The sequence below is a fragment of the Stegodyphus dumicola genome, chromosome 2 (genome assembly GCF_044657685.1).
Source record: "Stegodyphus dumicola isolate Sdum_Otavi_A_Nest chromosome 2, ASM4465768v1".
Lineage (NCBI taxonomy): Eukaryota > Metazoa > Arthropoda > Arachnida > Araneae > Eresidae > Stegodyphus > Stegodyphus dumicola.
Window position 1 is genome coordinate 176,726,798 of NC_140769.1, and position 15,738 is coordinate 176,742,535.

At 31.5% G+C, this 15,738-nt stretch overlaps 1 protein-coding gene and 1 long non-coding RNA gene across 3 annotated transcripts in view; one reads left to right on the plus strand and one right to left on the minus strand.

The window, feature by feature from the left end:
* Positions 1-15,738, minus strand: part of LOC118197290 (uncharacterized) — a 275,863-nt gene that overhangs the window by 80,189 nt on the left and 179,936 nt on the right. The window lies entirely within an intron of this gene.
* The window catches only part of LOC118197292 (uncharacterized), a 37,608-nt gene that overhangs the window by 6,669 nt on the left and 15,201 nt on the right, over positions 1-15,738 (plus strand). The window contains exon 2 of one of the 2 annotated variants that reach the window (XR_004759565.2): positions 14,733-14,885. The exons of the other annotated variant lie outside the window; for it this stretch is intronic. This is a non-coding gene — a long non-coding RNA (uncharacterized LOC118197292). The remainder of the gene's footprint in view (positions 1-14,732; positions 14,886-15,738) is intronic. 2 annotated transcript variants of the gene reach the window in all.

A 15,738-nucleotide genomic window follows, 5' to 3' on the forward strand; every position in this document is an offset into this window, starting at 1 on the left:
TTTTTTGATAAGCGAAAACAGGCCACAGACTGTAACAACATCCAACATATGTCATCACATGAAGACGCTGAATGCATACTTTCACAGGACATCACTGGTATTTGAATACAAAAATTTGTCTACATGTGAGCTCCACACTTATGCAATATCACCTTGCCTTATGAAAGATGGTTTTAGTATGTTTATACTTTTTCGATCAAAGGATCATAATAAAAAACAAAGAACAAGATAAAAAGGGGCAAAATAGAACAGTTTTAAAAATTAGTAGCTAATAATTAAAAATAAAAAATTACATGAAGTGCTCATTGACAATAAGAATTATGAATTGCAAACAAAAATTCAGAATTGATTGAATTGTAAACGGATGTATAATTATTATTATACCAATAATACAAGCTGCCTATATTATATAACATATATCATATGGGCCCATATTATATAGCAGAAGCGAAAAGCATATATATATATATATATCCGGTACAAGAATAACAAAGATTGCAGCTGGCCTAAGAATAACATTTTCCTAAAAAAACACTTACCAGCATAGAATTTGATAATGAATAATCAGAAGAAATTACGTTTCTTTTTAAAATTAAGCACTAACAGCCGAAAAGACAAGTAAATTATATTACTTAACTCATCATAAAGTATGTCACAAGAACGACGCACCAAATACCACGTTTATTTCAACGTGAGTTTCAGTAACTATAACATTCCTGAAAGGAAGGTCAAGACGTATACTACAAACACTACGCCTTACGATCTCAAGCCAAGATCTTAACGCAGATGATGCACGAATTCCAGAGTATTAATAAATACCCCTCCAACAGGATATGCATAAGTTTAAATTATATCAAGTCCGTTACGTGAAAACACGAGGAGAAACGCATGCGCAAAGGTAATTAAATATAACCTGTCTCAAAAAACTGACACATGTTTCTTGGACTTAACGGTTTGGAAGGTCAAGTTCGGTTAAGCGCCGACACGAACAATGAAATTATTTACGATGGCAATGAGAAATTTAAATTTTTTAGGCAAATTACCATGAGGTATAACACGTGAGTGGGAGACGCACGTTGCAACCAACGTGGTAAAATTAGCAAAATCCATGTGCCTAACCATGTGCTACCTTTTTTATGCCCGGTAATAAGCATTCAGCAAAGCGGTCGGTGAATTTTTTTCCATTCATTTGGATGTTTTGTTCTAGTAGGAGTTAAAAATGGAGAAGTGATCATTGTTTGGATACGCCCGAACTCAAGGCCTCTATGTGGCGCTTGAGCGCACCGGTTTTGTTGCTGGAAAAACGTCAGAGCCGGCAAATTCCACAAATAGTTCTTATTGTTAAGTCTTCGTGTTGTTTCTTTCAACGTGAAACGAGATTTGCTAAAAGAGAAGTTTTGTTGCCGTTTTCAAACTATTGACAGCCATATTTTGTAAAAAAAAAACCAGCAAGGATTAATTTTAACCTTGCGGCAAATAGGTTATTGAAAACTTGAAAAGTATTTCACGTTGCAATGAAATAGGAAGAAGACATTTGTTTCATCCTTATATTTCCTGCGTTAAACAGGTAGAAAAAATTTCAGCCGAGAAAGATTAGTATTTCGAGATTTACGTATCTTTGCTATAACAGTTCTTTACCCAAATATTATGCGCATGCATATGCTTATGTGACATCGAAAGACATTATTAAACTAAATCATTTCATGTGCAAAATGTTTCATACATTTCAAACTGTTTAGGTTTTAAACCAGATTCCAGGTTTAAACCAGGTTTAGAGACGATGAATTAAACCTTATAGCAATTAAATGACGCCAAAGCTGAATATTCCGCTTTAGAATTTGATTAGTTTACTAAGGGAAAAAATTAAAGTCAACAATGAGAGTTGAAAATCTAAAAATTGTTATTAATAACAAATAATTTACGATGTATAGCACTTAAATACACTGACAAGCCAAATATGACAAATACGATGAATCTTAAAAGAAATACGGCGCTTTTACTTGCAATAAGTTGTTTGTTAAGAGTTTGACATATTATCAGCGGTATGAAATAGGATTAAAAATACCACTTAATTTTTTTTAAATTAAAGAGAATAATATTCAAAGAAAGCTTGTTTTGATGTATTATTAACTATTATTCCTAGTTATAATTTAGTGTCATAAGTGAAACACTTCTGCCTTAGAATTGCCATAACGTTAGTCAAGTATGGTAGTTATCTGAGATAATAGTACAGGGTGTCCATAATTTATTGACAGGATAATTTTTTATTAATAAAGACAGGGGGAAAAGACTGACTGAATTTTATTTCTCACTTCAAAGAATTTTATATTAATCAACTTCAGTATGATCAGCATTAGTTGCTTGGAGAATATTAAATCTGTTTTCGATTTCCCTCCAGACGTTATTTAGGATTTACGGAGTCACAGTAGCAATTTCTGTGGTTATTTTATTTTTTAATTCTTCGATGCTGAGAATCTCTGCAACATAAACTCGGTTCTTCAGATATCCACAGCAAAGTCGAGTGGTGTGACGTTCGGAAAGCAGGGTGGTCAGGAAATTTGTCCACGTCTACCAATCCAATGATTTGGGATTGCTTCATTAAGGAAGTCAAGAATATGTGTAATCCAATAACCCCAACGTGTTGGGAAAATACGTTTGGCTGAATTTCTTCTAATTGCGGTGCAGTAAAAAATCTTAGCATATCAAAGTAAGCGTTTAAATTAATTGACCACTCCTAGAAAAGGGAAGTATCATTTTGTTATGTTATTAGTGGGCACCAAACCTCTACTTTACCTAGCTCAATTTCCTTTATTTAGTACGGGTTTTCTGACCCTCAAATCCTGCAGTTATGTTGACTAACCTCTTCTGAAACATGAAATGTTGCTTCGTCTCTGAGTACGAATTTCTGAAGAAACTGATCATTATTACTGATACGGACAAGAATGTCTACAGAAAATTCCTTACGAACGACTCGATCATTAGTTTTGATTTGTTGACAAATCTTAAACTTATATGCAGCGAGCTTCATGAACCCTTCATGAACAACTTTATGAACAGGCAATTTCCGAATTTCCATTTGTAGGCTGGTTTGACGAATGGATTTGCTGGGATTGAGCACAAACACATCTCTTATGACGGAAACATTTTCATCGATGACGCCTGGACTAACTGCACCTCTCTTATGCAAAACATTATTCTCTTATGGTTTTTGGAAACGGTTTTAGTTATTTTTTAATTGATTGTTCCGTTGGTGAAGATTTATTAAATCTAATTGGAATCACCTCTGAACTTTCTTAGAAGATTTTGTTGATTTCTTTGCTCCTAAGCGAAGAACACATATTGCTTTATTTAGTTTCTTGTTGCCATTCCTAAAAATTAGAACAAATTAAATTGAGCTAAAGATTATAGCGATATAAATTATTTTCAATTACTTCATAAAATTACGTTACAATTTAAATTTGTTATCCAGTATAACTTATGCATCCCCTGTATATGTGAGCTTTTTATCTTTTATTTGTATTAAAACAATAAAATTAGAGAGTCATCTGATACGCAAAGCCATCTTATGTTCGAGAGAATAGAATCATTCAGATACCAAAAGACAGATATACCCATCTGACGTAGGGTAGTAGATTTGGAAGGCAGCGCTTCAGAAATAAGATGAAGCGTAAACAGTGTAAGTACTTTAAGGTAATCTGTATATGATGAACATCCTGCCTTCTGAAGAACTTTCTACATTTTATTCATGGGTAGTCATATTTATTATGAGACCAACAGACGACGGTGATCGTGATTGTACGCACTCTTTTAATGTCATATGTTCGATATTTTATCGAAAATACTGTAATTGAAGCGCCATTAATACAAGCGAAGCATGAAAATCGAACTTTGCAAGCTTTTCCTAAATACTATGACACATCCCATAACATAGCAAAAGTCGTGTAAACAATTCTAAATTGTACTGTGGCTTCAGGCGATTTAAAACGAATATATTCTGTTAGATATAAACTGTTTTCAGATGAAAGTAGTTTCGAGAAATAATATAATGTTAGAAATTTCGAGTGGAATTATCTGTCACGGTTTCTCTGGAATTTCAACGTATACCAAGATTACCTACAATATACGTGGGATTAAGCAACACTCTTTTGTTTCCATGGCGAAATCGTGATCTGGGATACTAAAGTATGAAATATTAATGTAATAAAGTAATAAATGAGAAGCTTATAATGAATTCAAAAGTATACTAGGATCTAATAATGGTTCTCGATAGAATGGTTGGGCAATGTATGTAAATACAGTTTGAGAATCAATTATCACTACAAACAATAACTACCGTGGAAGATTTTCGCAGATACAGATTTCATTATGCATGAATATATTACTAATACCATCAGAAAGAAAACGTATTTTGTGTTCATAATATATTCTAGTGTCATTTCTTATTTGTTTTAAAAGAAATTAAACGCCGCAATCCAAAGGACTTTCGTTAATTTGAGTCAAGAAGGATGGGTTAAGTAATATGAAGCATCCTGCTAGAGAAATGTTCTAAGCTGTGTCCCGATTTTATGATGAGTGCGTGCTTGAGGATATGGAAGAATAATTCACAAGGAAATGCACTGAAATATATCCGTAGCGAGGGCTTGTTTTATATGACGTTAGAAACATTTTTGAAATTATCTGTGGAGTATATTACGCAATAGCAATAAAAGAACGTATAATGCATAATATATACTACGTAATCTGTCGGTTATGTTACGCAATCATGTATTTTAAATGATATCAGTTATTAAAAGTAAACAAAAAACAGATTTCAAACATTACGAAATGAATTATTGCTTTTATGCTGCTCCATTTGGTAAATAATTGCAAACCGGTTAAATTTGAAAGTATATTTAATATTTTATGTTTTGCAAATGATAAAACTTTGAAAACGACTATTTACGAGAAAGATACCTTGTACCTTTGTACTTCGTGTAATGGAAATATTTGTCAAGCTGTATCGATGATTTTGGATATCCGCAAGAAACGTTTCTGATACTTTATATGCTATTGTTTTCTAGACATGTACTATAGATTAAAATGATGGTTTAATGACGTAGCTATCTGCTTTAATCATTATGCTATCTGCCATGTACTTCCAGAACATTCTCTGTATTCTTAAAAAATTCCTGTCTTAAATTTATATAATTTAGCTTCAATCACTTAACGTCCTCGTAAGATGAAGCATCACGTTTATAACATCTTCATAATTTCTTTTAATAGGGAAAAAACAGCCTTTTCCAAAATTAACAGCTTTTCAATCGAAGCACAGTTGTCGGTATCTTATCTTTAAATACAAAAATCAATTTATGAATAATTAATCAAAGATGATTATCTATAAAGTAGCAGGTTCTCATTGTGTTCAAAGCTATAGCTGAAAGAGCTTAATATAGCTGTAATATGAAATTGCTTTCTTCCTAAATTAAATATACATATACACAATTATATATTAATACGCCAACGGAAATTAAGATATTAACTACAGACATAAACAAAGAAAATTATTTTACATGGGCTAATATATTCAAACTGGATCAAGGCTGTCAAAAGGCTGCCAGTTTTTTTTTTATTGCCTTCCCACATTGGTTACAAACTTCCTGGTGTCATTGAAACAAGAGTGCTCTCAAATAGACCAATAAATGTGAAGCTCAGCTAATGATATCCAATTGGTTGGAATGGATTGGTAGAGATAATTAGCGGTTATATCCATGAATAATAAAAAGATGTTCTAGTGGGTGATTGTCTTTTCGCGTTGTGACAGGTAGATACGGAAGTTATGTAAGAATTATTTCTTTTTTCTAATGTAGGATAGTTGATTATCTAAAATTATCTGTCAGTTTGATACAAATGTGAATATGCAGAGCTGCTTACATAAGCGTAAAACATTTTATATTTAAAGAAGGAATAATTAAAAATTCAAATTGTTTCTTGAAATAATAATCATTACTTAATGCTAATACAGAATATCACACTGAAAGTGCAGACTATTAGAAACATCTGTGTTTAATAACGTGCCAACACACCAATAAAACGGATCACAGCCTCTACTTGCCGTGTCGTGGGAGACTGTTGAAAAGATTTGCAAGTCAGAGGATGTTGTAACTTTGTTGTAAGTCCGTGCTTATTTGCCCATCCCGGATCCGTAACCTGATTGACAGAAATGGAAGCATACGTTGTTACAACATTATCGTATTTCCATAGTATATTTGCGTTCTGGATTCATGGATATCATTTCATGGATTTCATTATGGTTTAAGATTGAATCTCACCGAAATGAATCCGAGTGAAACGCCAGGTCCATAAATCCGAGACAGATATCTAGCATGGAATTTAGCACGGTGTTGTAATAACTCGTGGCTTGCAACTCTTACTACAATTTTTTATCCTTGGAATATACAGGCCATCGTCCGTTCTAAGGAAAGATGCACACACTGATGTCTTGAAGGTCAATGAATGTCTGGACTTCAAAAGAGTTTATTATTTCAACTATGTTAATATGATTATTACCCGATAGAAAAACATAGTGCCTTGCTGAAATTTTCTTCAACATGCTAAATGACCTTGAATGACCATGGGGAATAATTCGATCCATTTTGTAGCATGAAGTGCTTGAGGATCTGTTAAGATACAAAAAGAAACATAATGGCTCCCATGAGAATGCTACGCATAGCATTATAAAAGCGCTGTAGCAACAGACACATGCAACTTAGCAGGCTGGATCTAAATGATGTCACGATGTCAATCCTATACTTGTATTCTTGGGATGGCCCATTGCAGTAAAATATTACTTGTGTACATAACGTATCGCTATTCTACTGAGGTGCTGATTTCATCTTTATGAACTCACGGAAGATGTTTCGAAACACTCATTCCGCTGTGAAAAACCGGAGAACATGCAATGTTAGAATAATATATGCGAAAAATTCAGCACAGAAAAACACCCATTTGTGTAAGAAGAAACTGTGAACTGCAGGAAAAAGGAACTGCGGAAAAATGAGAACTGCGGATGCCAATAATTTTCGAAAAGCCCATGAATGTGTCAAAATTTTTCCTTTGGCTATATATTTAATTGAGATGATTTTTTCCCTTTCGGGTTTTCTTTCATATATGTTATTAATGAAATCAAAACTAAGGTCTTGGAAACACTAAATAATAGTAATTGCTAGTCAGATTACGCAAACCTAAATTTGGTACTCATTTCTGGATAAAAATCTGGAGAACAAAATTAAATGTATGGGTTCAGCATCCATACACGCAAGATTTTACATTAATGTTAAGATGTGAATAAAACTAATGTAACTGTGTTCAATCGTGCAATATGTAATTGTGAGTTCAGAAACATCTGCGTAATATACTGAGCATGTTGCATTTGTCTTAGAGGAACTGCTTTTTATTCTTCATTAGGAATATAGAAAACTAACCTTGCATTTTTTTTGCCTTATTTAAAATCAAATAACTAATCAGGCATTATAAATGAAGGTATGTATAAACATCTTAGAGCAATGTATTAATAACAATCATTTGAATCATGCAGTGTACTATGTGAATTTTGTTAATGTGCAATAAAAATTTGTGCAGGGTTTGCCAATGTATGTCATTCCAGACAACATAAAACAGCGTAGTGAATGATTATTATTAGGAATATTGGAAATTAGGAATGTGCACATTCTTCACATGGAGTGTTCGTTACAAAAGGTGGTTAAAGGCAACTTTTTATTAATATTTTACGATTAATTTTTCTTAATCCATTTCTCTTAGATATGTATCTGCAAATTAAGAAGTTTCTCATTAAACGCAGAAAATCTTATTGAAACATTTTCTACACAAAAGTAAAAATGATCTGTGAATTTAAAGTTTCACTGCATAAATAGTGCAATAGAAAAAGTGCACATTTAAGAAAGAATTCCAATCAGTAATTTATCTGTTACGATTTAACACATTAAGTATAATATATTCCCTATCTTTACGTATAAAAGTCAGCGGATGTATTCAAGACGAATGTATTGATATAGCTCTCTTTCCAAAGCCTACTACAAATGAAAATTGAGGATACGTTTTAAACATTTTTGGCACAAAAAGAAAAAGCAAAGCGTTATTTTAGTAATAAGGGTTTTCATTTAAAAAAAAAAAGCATTCTGAATTAAATTTGCAACTGCACATGCTATTGCACACAATGCTATGGAAGATAATATGTTTAGCTTATTAAAAAGCAATAAATATTTAGTAATAGAAATTTCCACTGAATGATTTCATTTTATAGTTATACAAAACCTTCTCTATAGTACTGAAACCGTTTTCATATAATTTTCTACTTTCTTGATGGAAAATATCTACGATCAAAGTACAACAAAGTTAAACCAAGTTTGCAACCGCCTTGTACTGAACTCTCTCTCTCTCTATATATATATATACATATATATAGTATACCGGCATACAACGCCTCTTTTGTAGAAAAAATATAATATCTTTATAAATTTTATGAATACACAGATATTCGTCTGATGTGAGAGCGTAAAATTTTTAAATTCTGACTACAGCAAATTCGAATGTTTACTTCACAATAGCACGATTTACGAAAAAAATGAAGAAAGGTTTATAAGAGGCTCCAAAAATGACATTTTTGAGATACAGGTAAATGGTACAAGTTAAACTTACCAAATCTTACCAGTGTTAAAAATAGGTTCCTCCAACATGAATGCACTTTTAAAAACGAATATTCCAGAGATTAAATGCTTCAATTTATCCATTTCTTGGAATTTATAAAAATATGCATTCATAAAAATACCATTTGCGGTTTTGCAGCTGAAGATGATGGTTCGGTAAAACCATCGAAACTAGTCCTGTGAAAATTTTGTGAATTAACGCTGATTTTTGTTGTTTGACTTCTGAATCAGTATTTATTCGGCGTGTTATTGTGTCTTAATGTTTTTATAGTTTAATCACTCTGATCTTCAGAACGAAAACAACGACCTTCGTTTAGATTAGAAAAGAAAAAGGTCACATATAGCAAACTTAGGAGAATAGCGTCTATATTCTAGCCTTCTGGTGTGTTTTTGTTCAAGAAATTCGGCTATCATTCTTGCTGAAACGAGAAAACGCATTATCATAGTGAAGCGTGAGTCCCCTAATATTCACTCCTTGAAGAACTTCTAGAAGATACTCAGTAGTATACCAGTTTGTTTCAACTCTTTTCAATTCCTTTAACTTGATGGCTTTGTCCAGTCCCTGTACTCTAAATAAAGCTGCTTACATTACATTTTTCATTGCTGTTTGTCTTTCACCATTGTTGATTAGGAAGTCATTTTTGAAGACCCATACTTTCTTTCTTGATGCCTTGGAACGTCAAAAAACTGTATGAACATTTCATCGCCAGTTATGATTTTAGAAATAATATGGTGTCAACCATCATTAAGTAATTTCAGGGTTTCTTTACTGATTCGGAGCAGGGCTGTTTTTGGTGTTCTGTTAATTTTTGGGGGACCCAATGAGGAACTAATTTTTTCTTTTTTAAATTTCAATAAATTTTTTACGCGTACCTCTAGTTAGTGTGCCACCGGCTATATCCGTCTTGCCTACGGCGCTGAGATGGTGTCCTACACACTTGTTCCTGTCCTGTATCATTTTTAGGTACAGGAATAACATTTTTCGTATGGCTGATACATTTTCTGGTTGTACAGCCGACAAAGTCTTCCTATATGTTCTTCATCTAGGACAGAATTTCGACTTCTACGAGCATCTGTAAACCATACGCATACACTGGAATGAGATAGAGCTTCTTTTCCATGGGCTAACTGAAGAAAGTGAACCGTTTTATTGATTTATCTCCATTTTAAAATCATAGAAAATTAAAACGCGACAATGCTCTCGCGTCAGCTCCATTTTTATTTCATTGAAAAGTTATTATACAATACATAAATTGTTATCACTTATTGCCACAAACTAACGTCTGCTAACATAAAAGATTTCACATTTACATATCTAACAAACAATTATTTTGAGCGTATATTTGCCTTATCCTATCTCACTACGTTCAGAGTTAACTAAGTACTATAAGTTCTTATTGTCCTTGCTATGCATTAGCAGAATTCAGTAACTCTCTATATCAAGAATTTGGTGACGATAGTTAATACACTACTGAATTATAAGTCTTTACATTGAAGGTGTACTTAACGACGCGATTTATAGATAATAGTAAAATAATAAAATGCTAAGCAATTACTTGAAGAAAGATAATATCTCAAGAAGCAGTTGACAACAAATGTATGAGGTGCCACTTGCACATGTTTTTATGTTGTGTACTATGTTTCAAAATTTCTGACTGTAGTAAAACTTAATGATAATATTTTTCCCAACTTCAGTGTAGTGAAATTTACGAAGCAAATAAAGAAATGCTTAGATATGCACCATATTCGGACAATAAGATTAAGTGCGTACATTATAAAGAGTATTAAGGAGTTCACGCGAATAAAGGGTAGAAAAAAACTAGTTTAATGTATAGTAGTTTTTATCTTGTTGTTTATTAAAATACAGATGAGTTTCTTTTGAAAAATTAAATATATCTTTGCAGCTTCATAAGAAAACGTTTTATAATTTTATGAATAAATAAAAAAAAAGTTAATCTATTAAAATCTAGGAACAGTAGCTGGTTTAAAACTGTTTTTCTTTTAATATTAAATCTATAAAAGTAATATGAAAGATACTCTGAAGAGAGCTTATCAACTGTTAAACATCTGTAATCTTTTCCATAAAACAATGATGTTCAAGGTTAAATTTAATAATTAATGAGACGATGATCTTCGAACATTTTTTATGTCACTTAAAACACTCCTTTATGCATTAACATGATTAAACTTTCTCGAATGGAATAGCATCCGACAAGAAAATTTTTTCTTAATTCATGAAGCTATTTCAGTCATTTAACATCGCAGTTTATAACAGTTAATTATAACGAAACTGTTATGAAAAAGTCACTTGCGGCTGAGGAAGTATTTTAATGTTAATAACATAACCGGTTTCTTAAAGGCGACAAATGTAATTAATAAGGTGTTAGAAGAAAAATTCACTGTCCAATTTGCCAATAATATGAAAAAAGAACAACAAAAAAAATTGTCCTCTACCTTTGAAAAGTGGCGCCTATCAGCTTAATCATGCTTCTTAGCATTCCTTATAATAAATTACTCTCATATAATATGGACTTAATTTATTTTAACAATTAATAAAGAATTAACTGTTAATTTACTAAATACGCCAAAACATATTTCATAATTAAGAAAAGTATGTTCATGTTTTGATTGCATGAGTTGTTTTGATTGCATGAGTTCGTTTGTTTAGGGTGAAATTAAAAAAAAAAAATTGCTCTCAAATGGATAGAACGTCCGGATGGTTTTGCCTCGATTATAACAGTATAACATTTATGTTTATCCACCATATCGAGAAAACGGTCAACTCCAGGTATTTAACATTTTAAATGTATTAAAATAATATCAATTAAAAATACATACCTATCGTAAATTTCAGAGATAAAAAATGTACAATTTCAGCTTTCGTATGAGCAAAGGGTTTTGCACAAATTTTACTGAACTAGAAATTTCAGCTTTGTAATTTCAGTTTTATATCGCAATCTTTTATTATGGTGAATCAAACTGATTTTTGCTCTTATTTTTGTAAGAATTTGCTATTTGTTTATTATTAAATGAGTGATGTAGAACCGTTTCCTTCGGAATATCTGCAACTGTCATTGAACAAATTCACTACCGATTTAGAAACATCAGACGGACACCTGAGTTTCCTTCATATACGGGGCCCACCAGCGGCCGAGCGGTAAAGTCGCTGAACACTGGTAGTTCGGACCGAGGTTCGAATCCCGCGAACTGGCTGGCTGCATGGGCGTTTTGCGCTTTTCCCCATGTGTAACGTGTATACGAGCCAGTTTCCCTTAGAAAGTCCTCCACGAAGGCATCCCTCCCCTTAGGCAGATAGCCCTAGTGTGCTTTGCCGTATTCTCAATACACACACACACATCAAAACTTCAAGGATTGTTTTACATATGAAACTGTTTTATATTAGGGCTAGTATTATTGGCGTTAATTCTATGTTCTCATCAGAAATGTTTACTTCACTATCTACTGCAGCTGTGAAAGAAAACCCTTTATTCGCCAACTGTTTGACATATCATTTACAAATCGAAACTTTCACCTCGGTAAACTGAAACTTTTCATTGTAAATGCAGATAAGAATTATCTCTAGACTAAATAATATTTCATTTCTTTCAATTGACAATGGTTATAGATATATCCGTTATCATTTGATATAATTTAGCAGGATATTTTTAAATAACGCAATTATCGCTTTTGAAGTACAAACCTAAATAATTTGTTCCTAGATACAATGCCTTTTTAAATACAGTAATCAACAGTGATTTTGTTTCCACTCTTCATCGAAACTTATTCATTTTATACAAAAACGTAAAATAATATTCATAAATACGATCAGAAATGAGAGGTCTCTCATTTATGCGAGATATTCATATTCTTGTTTATTGTCCATAGCTAAATTAAAACTTTCAAAATATTTAAATTGTAATGCTGGTTTTACATAATTAATTTTAACCACAGAGTTAAATTTTAGTTACAATATTTTCTTTTCTTTTTTTTTTTTTTTCTTTTTTCTGTACATTAGGAGATATTCAGTTATTTATTTTTTTATTATGAATTAGTTGGCTTATTTAAATTACTTAAGAATATTTCAACTGCTGTTTACTATAATGCTCATCACTACTTCGGTTTTTTTCACATGAGCAAGGTGAATACCAATCAGTTTCCTTTAAAATGTCCACCACAAAAGGCATCTTTTAATGGTAGCTACAACTGTGTGCTTTAAAGTAATCAGTCATTCAGTTTAATCTACCAGTCTGCACGATTCTGCTATGTTCAGAAGCTTATATGAATATCATGTAGACTCTGTCTACCAGATTGCAGAGCGAGTTATCGCTTTAGTCTGAAATAAATGGCGAAGTTATAAGAAAGTTAAAATAACATTTTTATTTAATTCTTAAATGGCCAGAAAGCACTGCTTGTGCTACAGACGAACTTCCGCTTTTTGCAGATATTTCACATAAAATAAGATGAAGCTAATTTCAATGTAGGCAACGTAGTCTGAGACTTACCCAGGCTACTAAGCTGGCTCAAGATAATTACGGCGAGTATTTTAAAACGTCGGTTATCAAAGTGCTGAAACTGGAATAACTTTGCAAGAGCTGGCAGTAGCAAGTAACTGTAAGGAGAGGTCGCATGAAATATTCATTCTAAAGTATCCAGAATCACGGCTTAAGCACAAGACTATTAATTTGCATTTTGGTGAGTAATACGGAAAGAAGAAGTTCAATTCATAATAACTGGTTCACTAATATAAAAGCCTAAAATTCAGTCAACTACTATTATCAGCTACTATTTATCGTAATAAAATACATTAGGAGAATCACTGTTAGCTAACATAAGACTGCTGAATAACACGACCTGAGTTCATATCGTGATAGAAAGGCTTCCCGAGTAGGCTATTTCGTATTTTTCCTAATATGTAATGTGAATGTCAACTAGCTTTCCTCAGAATGATCTTTCAAAACAGCATTTCTTCGTCCCCCCATCCACTACAAATTCCCAATTATTCGGCCTAAATCTGTAGTTAGCATTAATTTTCTTACAATTTATAAAACGTTTTCAATAAATACAGTACTCAGAATACAGAAAATTTCCATATTATTTTTTTCAAAAATGCTGCTTCGATAGCATTGGATAGCTTAAATGTTATCGTAACAGCATTTTTGCGTATTGATAATAACACTTGCTACATTTTGATGCTGAGTCGGCTGCTGAGGAGAATATGTCAACAAATACTATAAAAACAGAATAATTTCACAGAACATGAGTTATCATTCTAAAATGATAATTTGCGCAAAGAAAGTAATTTGCTTTGGTTATGTTAGCCTTCTAATTTTAATGAATCCGCAACATTCTGATGGAAGCATTGTAATACACTTCATTTTTTGTTAAAATTAAGAATCAGTTGTATAATAAGTTTATCTCGCATAAAAAGAGTTAATGTGAATTTTTATTTTATTTTATTCGTTAAGTTGTTAATGCATATTTCCTGCAATACTGAATTTATTAACTTTCGAAAAAAGGCCTAAGAAAAGCATTTCCATATTAATTGAAAAAAAAAAGAATCCTGAGTTTTTAAATCCGAAAATTCTTTATTTAGCTTTATTCATATTTTCTATCTATTTAGATTTTCAGTTATTCTCTGATTAAAATAAGACATTTGGTTCTTCTATAATGATAATTAAAATAATAAGACATTTGGTTCTTCTATAATGATAATTACAGAAAAATATTACTGAGGTGTATTAATGTAGCAACTAAACAGAAGTACACGTCACAATTTAAAATTTTATTTTTCAGCCAATAAATGTTTCCAGTTCTATTTTAAGTATGATTTTCTTACTTAAGATAAATACAGAATGTTAATGATACATAAATACCTTTTCGCAGCATGTTAATGATACAGAAAAAAATATTAATTGAATATGAGTTTCCCTAATCAAAATACTAGTATTAAAAACCGTCAAGGAATTTCAATTTTATCTTAACTTTCTTGATTTATCTTAATTCATGCTGTTAATTACTGTTTTGCACTAGGTGGAGAATCCAAATAGAAACAAATATACAGATTTGATTTATCATCAATCGCATGGAAGATTAAAGAATGAATTGAAAGGAACGTTGAATCTGAAAGGAACGTTTAGCAATTCAAAGCAGCAATATATAAAGTTTAATATGACTATAATAAAGGTAATAAATAAAATATACAATAACGTTTAATATGAATACGAGCAGCAATATATAAAACTTAATATGACTTTAGTTAGAATATATGTAATGTTTCTCCACTTTTATAGCCTTTAAAATAGAAGGTTTTTTTTTTTAAACTTGTTGGTTGTAAAATGGAATTTTAAATTTAGCTGCATACACTTCGTTCGGTTGTCATATCAATAAACGTAGTAAAATTATTTTGAAGAACAAAGTGAATTAGTATTATAATTATAATTACAATAGAAATAAGGACGGTTATCTTAACATTCTTATAATTACAGTAATATTAATTTTAATGATTACTTATTAATATTCTTTTTAGTAATGATGACTTTTTATTTACTTATATGTTAAGTCAATTGAACGGGATACATAACTTCACACCTCTAAATATTTGAAACATTTTTATTTATCATTTTATCATTGCTGTTTTACTGTATTTGATTTTTCTATAGAAAACCTTTGATTCCATTTTCAATTTATGCTAGGTTATATTAGATTCCAGTAAAATGACTAATGTTTCCGTTACAGATAAGAAAATTACGAAACCTCTATGCAAACAGATCGTTCAATCGTTGGCTTCCGAAGTCGAGAAGAACTTCTAAATGTTGTATATTATTCATACTCATAACATTTAGATACCGTCAGAAAGAATACAAACTTTATAATAAAGTAACTAAGTCCCAGAAAATAAATATATATAATGACAGTGTTTCAGATTTGTAGAGCATGCAATAAAAGTGATAATAAAATAATCACAAGGCTACTAAAAATAGCGTATTTGAAATCAGAGTTGTTGAAGTGAAATTTAAACGGATTGAACGCAATACAT